The sequence below is a fragment of the Capsicum annuum genome, chromosome 8 (assembly GCF_002878395.1).
Source record: "Capsicum annuum cultivar UCD-10X-F1 chromosome 8, UCD10Xv1.1, whole genome shotgun sequence".
In the NCBI taxonomy this organism is placed as follows: domain Eukaryota; kingdom Viridiplantae; phylum Streptophyta; class Magnoliopsida; order Solanales; family Solanaceae; genus Capsicum; species Capsicum annuum.
Window position 1 is genome coordinate 48,300,246 of NC_061118.1, and position 15,212 is coordinate 48,315,457.

General features: G+C 32.1%; 2 long non-coding RNA genes across 2 annotated transcripts; one reads left to right on the forward strand and one right to left on the reverse strand.

Moving 5' to 3' along the window:
• Positions 1–1,113: 1,113 nt before the first annotated feature.
• On the reverse strand, positions 1,114–2,772 carry LOC107847055. The gene is made up of 2 exons (XR_001667291.2): positions 2,633–2,772; positions 1,114–1,533 (listed from the first exon to the last, which is right to left on the reverse strand). It is a non-coding gene; the product is annotated as an uncharacterized LOC107847055 (long non-coding RNA).
• Positions 2,773–8,311: 5,539 nt separating this feature from the next.
• LOC124886617 lies at positions 8,312–9,462 on the forward strand. Its single transcript, XR_007043976.1, has 2 exons — positions 8,312–8,450; positions 9,290–9,462. It is a non-coding gene; the product is annotated as an uncharacterized LOC124886617 (long non-coding RNA).
• The last annotated feature ends 5,750 nt before the right edge of the window (positions 9,463–15,212 follow it).

The following is a 15,212-nucleotide window of genomic DNA, read 5'->3' on the forward strand; positions in this document are numbered from 1 at the left end:
CCTAGACCCCCCTCCCACCCCTACCCTCCCCTCTTCACCCCCTCTCAAAACAACCCCCAACCCCAACCCCTCGAACATGACCCTATTCCATCATCGACCCTTGTTTTATCCCTTTTCGGGTTTTATTTTAAAGAAAATGGTTTTGACCTTTTTTGAAGCTATTTCAAAAATTCAAAAAAATATTTTGAAATAATTTTAAGAAATCACAGAGTCGCCACTTGATTTTTATATAAAATATCAAGAAAAACTTACAGAAATTTCAAAGATTCAAAAACAGAAATAAATCTTTAAAATTAGAGAAACTTAGTAAGGATTCAATTAACTCCCTAAGAAGGTTTTGAAGGCACTTAGGAACGTCCGTTTTAAAATGGTTCACCAAAAGATTTTTTGACTAACTTACAAAAGGTGGCTAAGGTTGCTTTTAAATATTAAAATTATTTACCAACTTTAAATATTGAAATTATTTACCAACACATTTAAAAAATGACATTGTTATTTATTCAAATGAGAAATAGTCTACTTGAATTAAGAAAAAGATTACAATGTATTCTACCTAAATCAAAATTAAACATGGCGAAATGATGGTTGATTCTCTACTCGAAAAAAAAAAACACGCTTCACTTAATTCATAATTATTTTTTAAGAAATAAAAGTTAAGAAATATCTACTTGAGATAAAAAATAGAAATCTACCTAAATCGGATTACACTTTGAATTTAAAGGAGAAATAGGTTGATTTTCTTGGAAAATGATGATTATAAAGTTATTTACTATTGTTGTTGTCACGGAAATGGTCGTCTTGTTATAAATAACATCTTTACAAAATTCTTAAGAAAAATGTCATGTTAAAGATATTTTATCAATTCTAGAAGGTTAAAGTTTACGAGAAAGAAATTAGTTTTTCGAGTGTGAGGAAAGTCACTCTTTAACCCAAGTGGGCTATTTCTCGTAAACAAGACAAGTGTCATTTTTGACTAAAGTACGTTTTTATTTTTTTTATAGAGACTTGTTTAAGAAAAAGCCGACAAAGCTAATGTAATTCTCCTGTTTTTTAGATAGGATAAATTACGTGGACAAGATTATAAAATAAGCGAGGAATTCGAGACAAATAGAATGGCGACAACGTGGGGAAATCACTAGATTAAAATTAGTTAAAAGTTTGTGTTAATACAAAATAAGGAAGCATTTAAATTGCAATTCATGAGAATGTAAAATAAAAGTTAGAATTGGGCCACTTTAGGCCCGCTAGTAGGCTGCCCAGCCCCTGGGCCTGCATTTTATGGACTTTTAAGTCCATTTTTGCTCCTGTATATCAGCTGTATACAGCAGCTATTCTTTCCCTGCGTTTTTGTATATCAGAGTGTATATCAACCATATATGCATATATTATATTTAGTCCTCCATTTGTATGGTCAGCTTCTCTTTTCCATTCTATGGTATGTATCACACATATACTACTGTATACATGTTGTATATCGTCGCACATCAGCTTGCTTGCAAATCTGATTTTGAGGCATGACTCAACGTTCGGGCACTGCTAGTCCAATGAATGATGCAGGGAAGAATGAGTCCATTATGGACTCGGATAATTCATGCATAGAGAAAACAATATGGGAATTAGCATCAATACATGGTAGCAAACTAAACTCATCATTCCAATTTAGCAACTATCATGCTGGAAAGAGAAATTCAAATACTAACTCGTACAGATGCCATACAAATCAAAGTTTTAAGCTTTTGTAACTCATACACAGTCAAAGAAAGAACCATATTTGACAAATTAGACAATGAACACATGAACTTTTAGTTTTTAGAAGTAATTGGAACCATGAGAACAACCAAAGAGGGACTAAAACAACATACAACTTTCAGGTGACAAGAAAAAAAAGTAAAGAGAGGAAAAAAAAGAACAATGAAGAATCATGGACAATGATCACGTATAGAAACACACGAAAATGGTTTCATGAAGTAGCAACATTCCATTCCATCAACTGGATATCACAACCGTTTACTGCTAGCAGCTTCATCAAACAACTAGTTCATACTTATTATCGCAATTCTTTACACAAAATTAAGAACCAAAGTCTCCGAATCTCAACATCCATCGTCACAAAAGAATCCGCAATAGTTGAACTAGAGGGAAATTTTCTAGATGAAAATAAGATACAACAGGGCACTATTTCACTAGAGAGATCCTTTTTTAGAAGAACACAGGAGAAACTCCAAAGATTCGGCTTCATAAATCTTTTAAGCATACCTGACTTGATATTGCCAATCAAGGAGATTGCTAGGGACTTTTATCAAAATTGTGCTTAATCCACAAATTATATTTGAACGACCATTATTCGATTTTAGTTAATTGTTAAAGATAAAAATAGCAAATCACAAAACACACATCCAAAACTCAATCATACTCAGAAAAACACAAACAAGAAATTACTTCGAAATCATGAACGACCTTAAATTTCAATTCCAAATTCTCGTCATAACAACAAAAATCAGGCAATACCAGTTTCAGGTTACGAATCACATAGCTCGACATGTCCAACAACAGATCACAAAAGCGCTATAAATTTCAGTCCCACAATTTGCTAAATTCCAAGAAGAAAAGAGTAAAAAGGATGAAATTTTACCTTTTTCGAGGCAGCGACCGGGACTTCGAAACTTCGTCGGAACAACGTCCACCGCGATTTCAAGGCTTTAATGGAATTCCAACGATTTGGAATGGATTTTGAGAACGCTCTGAATTTCTCGGTTACGTAAGGTTAGAGGTGTGCACCTCCAGAACCTTCAAGATTTTCCCCAAGAACCCCCCCCCCCCCAAACCCCACCCCCACTCTCTTCTCCTTGGCAGCTATTTATAAGAGAGATTTGGGGTGGAAATAACTAGGGTTTTCGGACTTCAAAAAAGGATTTGAGTTGAATTTCTTGAGATTTTCAGTTCCACAGTAGGACAAAGGCTTCTAGTCGAGGAAAAATCCCTCTGAAGCTCTTATAGGGGACATCCTTTCTAATACGCCTTTCCCGGACAAGGATTTTCTTTATGATTTTCTTGCCCTTGCTGGCCTTTGTACTCAAGAATTAGTAAAGGAAAGGAGAAAAGAGTCGTTTGGCTTCATGGTCAAAGAGGTGAATTAATGGTTTCTCAAATTGGTGAGTCATAGGCTGAAAATTATGAAAGCCTTCTGAACTTTGGCCATGGATGGATGAATTGCGAGGGTAAAATGGTAAAAGGGACGATTTAGAGTTTTACCATTGAATTGTTGTTGGTTGTCGTTGTTGTTGCACGGGTTTGCGTTGAACGCCGTTGCAACGGTGGCTGTTTGCCGTTTGAAGTTGTGTTGCCGTTATCGTTGTTGAGACGGCGTTTGGCTGGTGGGACCGCTGTTGTCGTGGTATTGCTGTTTTGCTGATGTTTGTGGTTAGCGTTTTGCTGTTGTTGATAACGCTGGGATAATCAAGGTGGGCCGGGTCGATTCTGGGCTCGGGCACGGAGGTTGTTGTAACTGTTCTTGGGCTGCTTTTGTGGCCAAGATTAAGATGGAAAGGGTCAAAATTTGGCCATTTATTAAAGGGAAAATTTCAGAAATAGTAACTTCGTAGTCTTAATTATAACTTTTAAAGCAACAGTTTCATAATTACGAAAAATAGCAAATTATATTTGTATTTAAGTAAAATATTGTTATATAAATATATATACAAATATATATGTATTACTCATAATAAATATGCACAACTGAAAAATACATATTCTTCTATTACTATGAAGTGAGTAAAATATTGTTACTTTTGTTATAAGTTGTAATTTTAAAAAAGCATTACTATTTATTGTAATTATAGTCTTAAGGATGCCAGTTTCTGTAACTTTTCCTCTATTAAATGATCAAGTTTGACTAGAATTTTAGTCAATTTTATTTAAATATTAACCATTTGAACATCAATTGACCAATTATATTTCAATTGTGATCAATTTAATTTCAATTATGGTCAATTTTAATAGATCGACTAAATTAAATTAAAATTCAAAATAAATTAACAATTAGTTTAATCCCGAGTTTCTTGATTTAATAAGATCAAATAAATATTTTATTTTATTTTGGTCTTATTTTATGTTCAATTTAAATCATTTTGAGGGTGAATTATATTAAAATTTTAACCATTTGAATCAATTTTTGTGATAACCATTGATTGAAATTCAATTTCTCATCAAATAGTTATTTAAATATTAAAATCATATAATTCTGTATAAGTGAATAAGAACTATATAATCGTTACCTAAAATGACAAAATCACCCAAACAAATACTTTGAAAAGCTTTTATCTAAATAAAATAAATATTGTAATTTTATTTAAAATCGAAGAAACTCGGATTCAAACTTAGTCGTAGAGGAAAAAAATTAGGTGTCAATAACCCCCACAGTCACTCCTCAAAAATCAAAACAAAGCCCTTAACTTTCCAACAAACTGGCAAACAAACAAACAAAGCCACAAAGGAAAACAGCAGGCACACATAAAAAATATACTATCAAGGATACACTATCCGGCCTAGCAGCTAGAACAACACAACAATATCCGCCAATAAGTAAGCCAAACCCAACTATAATCACAAGGAATCGAAAACAAATATAAAGAAACTAATCTGTAAAGAGTAACTAAATAATAAAGTTCGGATGTCACCGGGGTACTCTTGCGTGTGCTGATTACGGCAATTTTGATGTCGAAATTGGTTACCGAAATAGAGTCGTTTAAAAGAAGCTGCTGGTACATCGCCAGAGCATCTTCTTAGTTCTGCCAGCAACTGGTTGCCGTTTGACGTCACACCAACTGTTTTAACCGAGTTTGACCGATGTTGCACACTATGCTATCGCCGGAGTCGAGCCAGCGAAAATCCTAATTCCACCGACCATAGCAATGACGAGAGAAAAAAAGAGCAGAGAAGAGAGAGAACTGGGGAGAGAGAGGACTGGAGAGAGAGAACGGGGGAGTGAGAGTGGGCCCTTACCTGTGCCGGCGCATCTACGACGTCGCCGGCGTCGGAGTCTGTTGGATTACCAACTAATTTATTTATCATGGGTGCCTAATTACATAGTTATTTTTTCATATAGATTCGGTTAGAGATGGGGGATTATATGAGGATGGGTGGGTGAGGTGGAGGAGGTTTATTTTTAAAAAATGATGTAATTAGGGAGGGGGAGGAAATATTAACAATCTAATATCTTTATATTGTGAATAATATAATAAAAAAATATAAAACATATTTATTACAATGCACAATTATTTTTTCGTATAGATTTGATTAGAGGTGAAAGATTGTGTGGGTGGACTGACTGGAGTGTATGTGTATGTGTATATGTGCATGTGTATGTGGAGGTGGAGTGGGGGTAGGGTGGAAGGTGAAAGAAGGGAGATGGAACATAAAATTATTTTTACAATTACATAATAATTATTTTTGTTATAGATTTGATTAGATGTGTGGGATTGGGTGGGGACGGGTGGATGTGTGTGTGTGGTGTTGGTGGGGGTGGGGGGGATTTTTTCTTTTTATCTTTTAAAAATTAAGGGAGGAGGAGGGATGTGGAGATGGAAGCGAAGTAGGGGTAGATTTTTCTTTTTTTCTTTTTTCTTTTTTGCATTTCATTAAGAAATAGTATGATAGTTAATAAGTTTTTTTAAGGATAATATGATTTAACATACTCAAATGAGATATTTCAATATAAAATGATTAGAACTATTTTTTAATATTATCCTTGCATCACACGGGTACGTACAGTAGTAAAGGATAAAATGAAAGATAAAGTTAGAGATATATGAAGTCATTTGACTTTGTGCAAGCAACGATGTGTATATTATAATGAAAAAGGGGTAAATATACCTCTTAACTTTATGGTATAATGAAATATATATATTCTTGTTGTCTAATAAATAGCTCCAGTCTAAAGGGGTAAAATAATGAGTGAGATAATTTTTAAAGCCACGTAACATATTTTTTTTAATTAAATTTGAACAGCTGATTTAAGTTCAATTAAGGGAAAAGGCAAATAAGTACTTCTTCAACTACTGCTGGATTTGCAGTGCATAATTTTGAATTAGAATAAATACACCTTTGGATAATGATATGGGAGAGAGTGTGTGCTCACTTTCTTGAAGGCGTGGGAGAGGTTGAAAATAAATTTAAAATCGATTATTAATATGTACATATATAATTCTTGATTGGAGAATTTATAACTAATTATATTTAATTAGTTATCATTGAAAAACCATTAAAATTTAAATTTGGCTGCTATAACTCTATATAGTTACGTAATAATAAGAATAACATTAGAAAAATATAATAAGTCTTTCTTAATATCTCTCTTAATCTATATTATATTAAAAGTGTGAAGGACCTTAGAAATATTGTTTGAACTTTTTGTCCTTCATTAAACGTCTCTACTTTAGATAAAATTGTCCTTTCACTTTGTTCCTATTATTTTTTATGATATTAAATATTTACTATAATAATAATAAGCATATTAAAAATTAGATGAAGAATGTTTTCTTATTATGGTCAAATTTGTAAATTGCATCCCAAAAAATTAGACAACAAACCTTTTTCCAACTAAAATAGGTTTGATCCAAAAATAAATAATAAAGTAGATTTCAAAAAAGAGTTTTATATATATGATAAGGGAAAGAATCGTTATTGATTTTACCAAAGACTCCAAACGTCTTATAAATTTGCGGTAACTAAATGAAAACTTGTTTTCTTCTTCTCTTTTCTTTTCTTTTTTTCCTTTTCTATGTGAGAGTCCCATCAAACTTAGTAGATTTCATGTCTATGTAATTTTTGAATTCATATTTTGTGTTTTTCTTTGACTTATAGATGAAGTATGTAACAAAGGAGAAAACGAAAGAAGGTTTTTCGATAAGAACGTTAAGCCCTGTGCACAATTTTTTCCTTCTTAATTTTGTAACCTTTTAAAAATATAATTATGTGAATGTAGTTTACGTGTTTAAGTATAAATTTTTAAAAAATCATGTTGATGATGATGTATATGGTATTTCTCATATTCAAGATTTTGGTTATAAAATTGGCTTTCTCCATAAATTTTTATTTTTTGGACTTTTTTATTGTTAAGTTCGTTATTTCGTGTGGGCGTAGATGTTGTTGGTAATTCTACAAGTATAAATATTTAACTTTTTATTTAATTTTCTAATTACAATTTTGTTTGTTTAATTGAATTGATGATTGGCTCAATTCTTCATATTTTAACAATTACTTTCTTCGCTATCAAATCTCGATCTCCCCTCAATAAGTGTGAATAGAGCTAATCTCATATACTTTCAAGTTCATAATTTCGTGTGGGCGTAGATTTCGCTGGTAAATCTATTTGTAGAAATATTTTGCTTTGTAATATCAACTATAAGTATAAATATTCTTTTAGTATAAATTTATCTCGCAACATGCGTTATTGCTTTATTTATATCTATTCATTCTTGCTTTTTTTTTTTTAATCTTTCCTATTCATATAATGATCAATGGTGGTGGTGCTCTTTTGTGGGGCTAGCACTTTGTTGTGTTTTGATTATGAGTGTTTCTCTTCATATAATTATGCACTTCCTTCATTTCAATTCATGTAGTATCTTTCGAATTTCGACATTCCAACAAGTCTTTTCTTCACCATAATTTTTTCATATATCTTTTAAATATTTTGCATTATTAAGTATTCTAACTTACAATACTTTTTCTGTAGTTTTAAATATGTAAAATTTGTTTCAAAAAATTTAAAAATTTCATGCCTCATTTTTTTTTTTTTTTATCAAAATTAGATTATTTGTTTCTCGAAATCTGAAAAGCAATGTAGGCTAATTTATTTGAGTTTTAGATGAAACTTTAGAATAACTGTAGGAAGTTAGTGAACCAAACAAAGTATCTGACTAATATTTATGAACCGTACACTTTTTATGAAGAAAGTAAGAGTTTGGTCTTTATTATTCTCGAATGCATTTTGCATCATTTTATGAAGTTATGAGACTAAAAAGGGTTCAAAGTTTTCAGATTTGACAATAACAATACTCAGAGAACGTTGATAGAATACAGGTCTAAAGAAAACTGTTGGATTACGGGTCATGAATCGTCCATGTGGACCGACCTAACCCGACTTGGTTCTTTTTGATTATCTGAAAAAGAGACAATAAAAAGGGGTAACATACGGATTTTAAATAAAAGTGGGAATAGTTACATAACTATTACCACCCAAAAATTTCTATTTATTTGGTCATTCTTCTGTCAAGAACGAAGAAGAAAACAGAATAAAAAAAGGCAGAAAATCAAAAAAAATTAACAACACCAACAAGGATAACATTGAGTTTGTGATTCAAGACTTTGCTTTCAAGAGATTCAAAGCAGACTAGGGGCAGATTTTTTTTTTGGTAGCAAAATCAATTTCATCAGCTGCGAAGTTTACCAAGGTACACACTGTGCTCCGTAATTTATCCAAGGTACACACTGTGCTCCGTAATTTATTAATCATGACATCAGAGCCAGGTTTAATAGCCCCAGTCTAGATCAAATTTGACTAAATCACATTCTTGAATAAAAAAATTGAAATTGAATATGACTTTACCTGTTAGAAAGAAATCACAGATAAAGATCGAAATTTTAGACCCGACTTGAATCAAACGAACAATCTTCTGTTCTGGAATTGGATGAGAATTGTGTGACGGATTCGGTTGTAGATTCATATTTGATTTCTAAGATTAGTGGCCTTTTCTTTTGTTCTCTTTTTTTTTCTTTGTGATTTTTTTTTTTGGAAGAAAGATAGTATTTTTGCTTCTCTGATCTTGAATGATAACAATATTCATATGAAAATTTGTGTTGTAATATCGGTATCTCTAGTGAAGAAAGAGAAATAGGTACAAAGTGTAATACTGATCTGTAGTACAAAACAGTAAATAGTACAAAGTACTTTTCTCTTTCATTAATTAAATAAAATGAAAAAAATAATAATAAAAATATGGTGTTCTATAGTGCTATGTACACTTTATTAATAAAAGGTGTGATATTTTTTCACTAGCACTGCCACTATATTTGATTTCTTTGATAAAAGAAATATGGGAAATTGTATAGTGTAAAAAATGTCTTTTAATTTTATTTATTAAATGAATGTATAAATTAGACTTGATATAACACTTGTCTAAATTAGTTCCTAAATATTCATAAACAGATTTTATCTTCTACAATAAATTGTGACATAAGTTGTCACATTGAATAACATAACCATCTTATTGTTTCTTGGTTCCTATTTCAGACATGGTTGAACGAGAAAAACTCGAATTACTCCAAGTGGGAGTTCAGAATGTCGAGTAAAGAAATAAAGTAGAAGAGCACGCCGTCGAAGAATATATTTTCGAGGTTTTGAGATTATATAAAATGATGTCCCTAGGGCGACACAAAATTTGTTAAGGAATGAAAGGGCTATGCGAAGGGAAAAAGAGAAGCAACTGAAAGAGTTCAAGTCTTTTAAGATGTCCCCTAGTATTACAGTTGTCAGTTTTATACATTTGTTTGAATTAAAATGTATAGAACTAGAAAACTATATGGAAATTTTGGATTGGGAAGCTTTAGCTATTTTAGCAAATTCTCTCTGTGATCCTTGGGGCGAGAGATTAGTTAATGTTTACCACGAGATTTGGCCTAGCGAGCCTTTTTGGGTGTATATAAGTTGTTTCGAATACTTGTGGGATGACTTTTATCTTTAGATTGACTTGTAACATAAAGTTCTTTATTAACTTTATATTATATATATATATATATATATATATATATATATATATATATATATTAAGTTATTTATCTCCTTTTATATGAATTTCATTCATTTATTTGAGTTTAAAATGACTTAATTGAAAGATATCATCCTAATACACATTAAGAAATTAATTTCAAATTTTGGTCAAGTATTTAGTCCGTATATGATGATTGGATTCTTAAGTGTTACACTAATCATGAAACCTTTATGTGAAATAATTTATTTAAATGTGTAATTTGCATGTATAATTGATAAAATACTTGCGTGATTGTCTCTTAATGATAGACATGACATCGAAAAGCATAATTGCCGACTTGAACAAAGAACAAAAACTAAATGGTGACAATTATGACATTTGAAGTCGTAAAATATGATATGTGCTGAAACAACAAAATATTCTTAAAGGTATTAACCATGTCTTATGTCTATCATAAGGGGTAACACTGCACAACACAGAAGAGACCTTGAAGTTTATAAGGCTTGAAAAAAAGCTGAATTGATTGCACATGGAATCATTGTAAGTTCTGTGGTTGATGACCTCATACATGAATTTGAGAACTTTCCTACTGTCAATGCCATCTGGACACACTTACGAGGAATATATGGAGGTAATTCTATCGCCCGTCTCAGACAACTAACTATCAAGTTTGACACTTACAAGAAGCGCCATGATCAGAACATCAAATAACACCTTAGGGTGATGTTGAATATGATAACTCAACTCAAAAGTGCTGGTCACGTTCTCTCGGATGAGCAACAGGTTTAGACAGTGATCCAATCTCTTTCCAACAGTTGAGAAAACTTGAAGGTCAACTTAACCCACAATGAAAATATTAAAATTTAATATGATGTTACCCGTCATGTTGAACTTGAAGATGAGCGGATTGGTGCTTCTAGAGTTGCTTCTAATGCCTTTATGGAAGAATCAAGTGGTAAAAAGTCTTCAGGATTCAAGCGTAAGAAGAAGTGGAAAAAGAACGGAAAGGATAAAGAGACCGAAGAAGGACCCTCTGAGAAAAAGAACAAACCAAATTCCAAGAAGAAAAAAAAGTTTTTCAAGAAGAAAGACAAAAGCAAGATGAAGTGTTACAATTTCCAAGTTTTGGGGCATTTTGCTCGTGAATGTCCTGAGAAAAAAAAGATAGTATTTCTAAACGTATCTCTAAGTGCTACATATATTTGTAGCACTATTTTATTAACTGAATCTTATCCTATGAGGATTGTAGACTTAGGAGCCACCGACCATGTAAGTCTAGATCGAGAAGCGCTTGTGGAGTTTCATCAAATTTTACCTGATCAAGATGGATTTATGTAGGAAATAATGCAAGACTTGAAGTCAAAGAGATTGACACTTGCAAAGTAGATTTGCGTGGAGGCCAGTCTTTAATGTTGCATGACGTCTTATATGCTCCAGAAATTCGACGAAACTTAGTATCTGTTCTTTTAGATGTTGGTTTTCATTTATTTTTTAGTCGTAATTGTGTAAGAATTACTCTAGATAATTTTTTTTTATGGTTTTGGACATCGTTATGATTGTTTTATTATTTTAGATTGTAATCCTTTAACTTATGACTATTATGTTGATCATTGTATAATGTCATGTTATTCTAGTAATAATGATGTTGATATATTTAGATTAGGTCACATAGGGAAAGATCGAATGGATAGATTGGCAAAGAAAGGACATCTAGGTTCTTTTTCTAAAATTGAAATGCCAACTTGTGAAAATTGTCTTGCCAAAAAGATTACATGTAAACTATTTGGGAAGGCTAAAAGAGCCGAATTCCTATTACAATTAATTCAAACTGATATCTGTGGTCCAATGAATGCGAGGGCAAGGACTGGTGCTTAGTTTTTCATTACATTTATTGACGATTTCATGTGCTTTGGTTATGTCTATTTGATATCTCATAAATCTAAAACACTTGAATGCTTCAAAAGATATATGAATGAAGTTGAGAATCAATTAGACAAAACTATAAAGACATTAAGAACCGATACAGGTCGTGAGTATCTGTCAAAATAGTTTGAAGAACTGTGTATTGAAAAAGGCATTATCAGACAATTAACTACTCCTTATACACCTCAACAAAATGGTGTAGCCGAAAGAAGGAATAGAACATTGTTGGATATGACAAGGTCCATAATGGCGCAGGCAAATTTACCAATCTCTTTCTGGGGAGATGCAATATTAACTACGGCCTACATATTGAATAAAGTGTCTTCTAATTTAGTATATTCTAATCTTTATGAACTATGGACTGGTAATAAACTAAACTTTAATGATCTATGATCTTGGGGTTGTGCTGTATATATTAAAGATCGATTTGGTAAGTTTGGAAAACTAAGTCCAAAACAAAATAAATATCTCTTTATAAGATACCCAGAACACTCCAAAGGATATGTGTTCATTGTTGAGTTAGAAGATGGAAGTACTATTGAAATTGAATTAAGAGATGTCACATTCCTGGAAAACGATTTGTCAAAAATAGGTGAAATAAAGGAAAATGAGCCTCTTTACAAAATTCTGAAGTTAGATGATCAAATAATGTCGCCAGACATGTTTGATAATTCAATAGATCACAAAATAATTCTTGGTCTAAGTGGGAGTTGTGAATCCCAAAATTCTATTGAGAAATCTGAACTTCAATTACGTAAGAGTACTAGAAAAAGTGTATCTAAACAATCAATTATGTTTTATTGGTATCTCCCATAGAATTAAATGAACCTAATTTTGTGACTGAGGCTTTATCGAGTTCTGAAAAAGATAAATGGATAAAAGTGATGAAAGAAGAATTAGTGTCCATGAAAACCAATAAAGTCAGGGATCTAGTTGACCTTCCTTCTGGGCGTAAAGCTATTGAAAACAAATGGATTCTCAAAGTTAAACGCAAATCAGATGGGACAATAGAAAGGCACAAAGCACGATTGGTGGTAAAAGGTTTTACTCAAGAAGCTGGAATAGATTATGAGGAAACTTTTTCACCAGTTGTGAAATTTACCTCAATTTGCTTGCTTTGACTATAGGTGCACGTTTAGATTTAGAATTACACCAAATGGACGTGAAGACAACTTTTCTCAATGAAAAACTAAATGAGTAAATCTACATGGAAAAATCTGTAGGATTGTTGAAAGGCTAAGAAAAAAAAGGTTTGTAAATTAAACATATCAATATATAACCTAAAGCAGTCTTCAAGACAGTGGTACCTGAGATTTCATAATAAAGTGATTTTATTTGATTTCACCATGATCGATGAAGAACATTGAATCTATGTGAAAAAGTCCAATAAAATATTTGTGATTCTTTCTCTTTACGTGGATGATTTTTATTAGCTGAAAATAATTTAGAGTACTAAAAACTGTTAAGTCATAGTTTTCAAAGTTATTTGACATGAAATATATAGGTGAAACGACTATATATTTGGTTTTAAAATCCAAAGATACCGTTCCAACAAAAGTTTGAGTCTATCTCAAGAAACATAGATAATAAAAATTTTAGAATGTTTTCAAATAAATATTTGCAAATTCATGGATACTCCTATAGAAAGAGGTGAGACTTTAAGACTTGAAATATGTTCGAAGACTAAAAAAGAAAAGGAAGACATGTTTCGAGTACCATATTCTAGTGCAGTTGGGAGTTTGATGTATGCTATGATGTGTACTCGCTCAGATATTTGTTATGTCGTAGGTTTGGTAAGCAGGTGTCAATTCAATCCTGGAAGAGATCATTGGAAAGCAGTAAAGAGAATTTCTCGATACCTGAAGGGAACTGCTGATTATTCACTATGCTGTAGTGGATCCGATTTATCCATCAGAGGTTATACAAATACTGGTTGGGCTGGTGACTGGTATGATAAAAAATTACCTTTAATTATACCTTCTTACTAAATGGTGGTGCAATCTCTTGGAAAAGTAAGAAACAAACTTGCACAACCCTGTTAATTATGGAATCCGAATTTGTGGCTTGTGCATCTGTAGTATAAGAAGCTGTTTAGTTGAAGAGATTCTTTGAACATTTGAATATCGCAAAGAATTCTAAGGGTCCCATGATTTTATATTGTGACAGTCAAGAGGCTATCGCATATACGAAGGATCCTAAATATCATAGCAAGACCAAACACATTGATATTAAGTATAACTTTGTAAGAAATATAGTAGCAAGTGAAGAAATAAATTTACAATACATTCCTACATGAGAAATGATAGTTGATTCCTTTACTAAAGGGATATCTAGAGACTTGTTTGAGAAACATGTTATGAATCTAGGATTATGTAGGATATGATTATATTTCTGTATTGTAGATGACTTGATTGTAATTATTATCAACATAAGAATCTTGAATTTATGTTCAATCTCATATGCATGTGAAAATATATTTTATTAATATAGTGTGTCGAACAAGTCCCGAGATTGGCTCTCTCACACGAGCAATCGGCTCTTATGTCGAGGAACGTGAAGAGATAAGTTCCACCATAAGATAATGACTTAGTTTGTAAAGTTAGATGTGAGTTTCTCTAAGAATATGGATTTGAGGATTATTAAAGAAAGAAACTCAGGTTAGACATTTAGAAGTGTCTAGACCTAGATCTGTACGATGTTGAATGGCTAAAAGAATGAGACATACACACCACTATAAAGTGAGAACATCATAGCACGTATTTTATACCATGTGTGCTTAGCGACCAATGGGTTAATGGAAGAATGAATCCCTACTTCTTCATTGTGTGAGACCCTCAAAGTTATTTTATTTTTTCATTAAAATACCCTTAGACCTTTAACTTTTTCTTGAACTTTCGATCAGTGTTGCTAATTTAGCATGTTACTAATAGCCATGAGAGATTCGATAATGCGGTGCATAACTAGAAAAGCAGTTGATTGGAACAGATAGATTCGAGTAGAAAGGGAAGACGATTAAAACAAAAATTTTAACTTATCTACACAAGTCGGCTGTTACACTAACCATATAGGTATCAAGTGTAATTGTGTATATAAAGTTAATCATGAACTTGAGTTCACCACTTTAAGAGGATGAGGGATTGGATAAGTAACTACTGAAGTAGTGAATGAAGTCTGGAATATTATGAGTATTAGTATCCTCATATTAGTAGAGAATTCTTTCCACATGTGATTGGATTCCTAAATGTAGCTTATAAAATCTTAAAGGTAAAGCTCGTGATGCTCGCAGATACATATGAACTATTTTCGTATGAATTGGTATCTTGTTGATGTAGTATTGGCTCGGGTCTTGTCTACCATGTGTAAAGTGAGAGATGTTGGATTATGGGTCATGGGTCACCTATGTGGACCTACCCGACCCAGTTCTTTTTGATTATCTGAAAAAGAGATAATAAAAAGTGGTAACATATAGATTTCAAATAAAAGGGGAAACAGTTACATAATTGTTACCGCCAAAAAATCTCT